The sequence below is a fragment of the Sander vitreus genome, chromosome 9 (genome assembly GCF_031162955.1).
Source record: "Sander vitreus isolate 19-12246 chromosome 9, sanVit1, whole genome shotgun sequence".
Lineage (NCBI taxonomy): Eukaryota > Metazoa > Chordata > Actinopteri > Perciformes > Percidae > Sander > Sander vitreus.
The window spans coordinates 1,935,338-1,939,899 of NC_135863.1; positions in this window are offsets into that span (position 1 = coordinate 1,935,338).

Here is a 4,562-nt window from a genome sequence, read left to right on the forward strand (position 1 = left end):
TATAGTTGGGACGTCTGCACAGTGAGCTGAAGAAGTGGGGGTAGAACAGGACACAGGGAAGTTTAGCAGAGAAAAGAGCTGTGGTGGAACAGACTGTACATCCTTGAATTGGCAGAACATCGTAAAAAAAAACACTGTTATCATCACTATATTAGCTACATCACTGATTCTGAAATCACCTAAATCATGCTGAACTTTGACTGTGTCCCAGTTTCAGTTTCCCTTGTTTACGGACCCAGGTCCTGGACAAGACAACCAAACTTTATCAGCTAATAATACCAACACAGAAAACACCAGTTTAAATTAGCTGAAAGCAGCAGAAAAGTTATGTTACAAAACAAAATGACTCATTTTACTGGACAGCCATAAATCATGTTTAAGTATGATTTATTAGGACGTATATTAGTGGGATATTTAAAATAACATTTGCAGCAAAGGTTAAAGAGACTTTAAATGTCTCAACACTCTGAAAATTATAGCATAAACATCTACAACAAACTGTCTTTTAAACTTTTTTTCTTTTCTTTTTTTTTTTACTGTTGTTTGGTTCATTTTAGTTTCTATCTTCTACTTTCTGGTTTGTTTCGTTCCCTCTCTCTCGTCCGCCTTGTCTTTTCTCTTATTGTGTCTTTCTCCTCATGTCTGTTTAATGCCTGCTGACTGTGCATTTCCTCATCAGACACAAACATGGATCTCTTTCTCTCACACACACACACACACACACACACAGATACACACACACACACACACACACAAACACACATGATATCTTTCTCACACACACACACACACACACACACACAAACACACATGGATATCTCACACACACACACACACACACACACACACACACACATATATCTCTCTCACACACACACACACACACACACACACACGCGCACACACATGGATATCTCACTCTCACACACACACACACACACACACACACACACACACACACACACACACACACACACACACACACACACACACACACACACACACACACACACACACACACACACACACACACAAACACACATGGATATCTCACACACACACACACACACACAAACACACACACACATGGATATATCTCTCTCACACACACACACACACACACACATACGCGCACAGACATGGATATCTCACTCTCTCACACACACACACACACACACACACACACACACACACACACACACACACACACACACACACTCTCCGTGGACTGAGTCACAGCACTTATGGGAAATAAAGTCCTAATTGGAGACAGGTAGAGATCGCGGTGACGTGACGATGACACTGCCACAGTTTAAATCTGTGTTGTTTAAAAAACCAGCAGAAGTGTATGTACAGTATACGAAAATCTTTGTGTGGTTGAGAAAATATGAATAAACACTGAATAGCTAAAGTTATTAAAGATTGACAAAGAGAAAGAAGAGTGTTTAATGGGAAATGTTACTTCTGCAACCTGTGAGGCTCAGGGTGGCCCAGCTTGTTTTGTTTTTTTTGTAAGGTTGACTTTTGGGATCAGAATTCCTCCGTCGGGACAGATAGCATCATCTTCCTGCAATCATGTTTAAACAAGAGCTGTGGATTGGGAGGAGCTGCTGGTGTTCCAGTTCTTCCGCCCACAGTTCAGGTGCAGCCTCACTGCTAGCATTGTTTCTTAGTCTTGTTGAAATTTGGACTGAGCCAGACTATGTTTTCCCCAGGCTTATGCTCCGTATTTAACGCACATGACATGACAATATTACCAATCGTTCCATCTTGCTTCAGCAAACGAGCATATTTCCCAAAATACTGAAGTCCTCTTTTGAAAGTGGTTTCAATTTAAAGGAGAAATCCAGTGCAAAGTGAACCTAGGGGTTAATAACACGTGTACCGAGTCAACCGTTCTCTGGGATATGTTTTCATGCTAATTGAATGTGACCAGTTTCATCGCAAACCGCTAATTAGCTTATGACGCTAGTCGTCGGGGAACGAGGGTAAAGTAAAAAGAAATCGCCATTTCTACACCACTAACAAGGCTCAAAATATCACCACACTTCCATGGTAGCATAATGAGGGTCCCTACATGTAAACCGAAGCATTGAGAACTTTGTAATTGCACAGTTTATTAAAAAGATAGTTTATACAGACAGTAGCGTTCATGTATACGGGCGGGCGTAGTAGTCGGGCGGAAAGTAGTCACGACCAGTCGAATGACGAACGCCGTGCAAATGTCAGTACCCGATCCGTAACGCCTGTAAGATCCATTCTGCGCATGCGCATGATTACGCAGTAGAAAACCAACAATGTCTCTGTGCGATTTGTACCACTCATGTGTTGAAACACTTTACGACCAAACATCACAACTTTTTTATTAAATCTTTATTATACAATAGTCATAGCTACAAACAATCAAGACTTGTCACTGATCCAAAACCGTGTAGCGACGTCGTTGTTGTGTTGTTTATGTTAATGTTTTTACTTTTAATACTTAGTCTTGACTAATAACCATAGACTGTTTATTATTAATGCGATGAAGTGTAAACGTACATAAGTGTCCTTTTGAAGACAGGATGACAGCTCTTCCAGCCACCACTGCTGTATAGACACTATAGTAGCTACATGCTAACAGCAGTAAATATGTCATCTTAGCTGGCAATGTTGTTAAATTCTCCCCAGTTCCGGGTCACATTCCTGCTGAAACATGTCCGATTGTGTAGTGTTTGGTTCAGAAGCCTTTATTTGCAATTTTTGACGTTAGAAAGTGCTGCTTCATTCCACTACAATCTAACGTTAGCATACTCATAGCTAACTATTGTAGCTGCATGCTAACGCGACATAGCGGAGCATATATAGCTACCTATATATGTACGTATGTAGCAGGACTTTGTACCGTAAAAAAATCACCAATAAAGGCTTCTAAACCAAATACTAAACAAATACAAATACAGTAAAATGACCGGAATTTGGGGTGAAATGTCCAGCATTGAGCTACATAATAGTTTGCTAGGAGTTTGCTGGTCTCTCACAGCCCTGTTTTTACCTGATACTTTCATCTTAGTACAAACACATGAAGTGTGAGGTATACACATGCTTAAACTTTATTTAAAGCATGATTAACCTGAAGCAGGACGGAGTCATGACTTAAAACACCAAAGCAAGGCTTCTAGCTCAGGCTAGTTAGCGTTAGCGCTAGCTAGCGTTAGCAAATTACCTTCAAAGTTGCAAATAAATGATGAAACGTAAAATTTGGAGCCTTTATTTAATTTGCTACATGGTGTTGTACTGGATGGCCGGACGACCCTCCGTATATCATTAACAGATACTTTAGGCAACTCCAGCAAACACCTTGTAAACGTCATCTCTGCCATCATAACAGTCTACTGTCACTGTCTAATATTTTCTTCTGGTAAGCAGAAATGTCCAAACATCCTTACGCCAATGCGTGCATAGAGCTGTGAAGTTTGCCGGTGTTCGCGCAAGTGTAGAACTGATCAGGCAGTGTCGTAAAACACGTTGAATTTCTGAGCATGCGCTGAATTGTGCGCATGCGCAGAACGGATCTTACAGGCGTTACGGATCGGGTACTGACAGCAACCAGTAACCAGTAACATAGCTCAAGCGCGGCATTCGTCGTTCGACTAGCATTAGTGTTATAAGCTAATTAGCGGTTTGCAATGAAACTGGTCACATTCGATTAGCATGAAAACAAATCCCAGAGAACGGTCGACTAGGTACACATATGTAATTAACCCATAGGTTCATTTTGCGCCGGATTTGTCCTTTAACACAATTTCATTACTGCCTTTCACATTATGCTTAAATCTTTATTATTTAACACTCTTTCTGGTGGAAATTAGTGGCTTTATGAGTTGACAAACCCAAACCATTGTTAGTTTTAGCGCCTTTGAGGATAAAGATAGTCTAGGAAACGGTACAATCCATTTTTTACATGGCATGACAATCTGGGAGAAGCCTTCAGATGTACAGAGGCCACACCTCTACAGGCTGAATGCAGGAGGCAGAGCCTGAGCTGGGGTCATGATGCGAAATGTGCCTCTAAACATGGTAACCGTGGCGGTTTGTGTGTGTGTGTGTGTTATGATACTCCCTGAAACAGGAGTTCTTAATTTAAAAAAAACATTGTGGATACAAGCTTTTGGTATTAATGTGCATGCAGTGTGTTTGCCCGGTTGGAGTGAGAACTATCTCCTTGGTAACTCAGCACCTTTCCCCTCTCTCTCTCCTGAAGTTGACCTCCCACCGAGTGCACTGACACCCCTGTCACATCCTTTCCACCCCATATGTGCAGGCACACACACACACGCACGCACGCACGCACGCACGCACGCACACACACACACACACACACGCACGCACACACACACACACACACACACACACACACACACACACACAGCCGCTGCATGCCTCATGAATATTTAATCAGAACTGGTCTTATGACATGCAGTATCAGACCAGTGCAGCAACATCCCCATCTGAGCCCTTCTGAGACTGATTATTAACCCCCCAGAGTGCAGAGGGAACACGCCCTCACACACACACACACA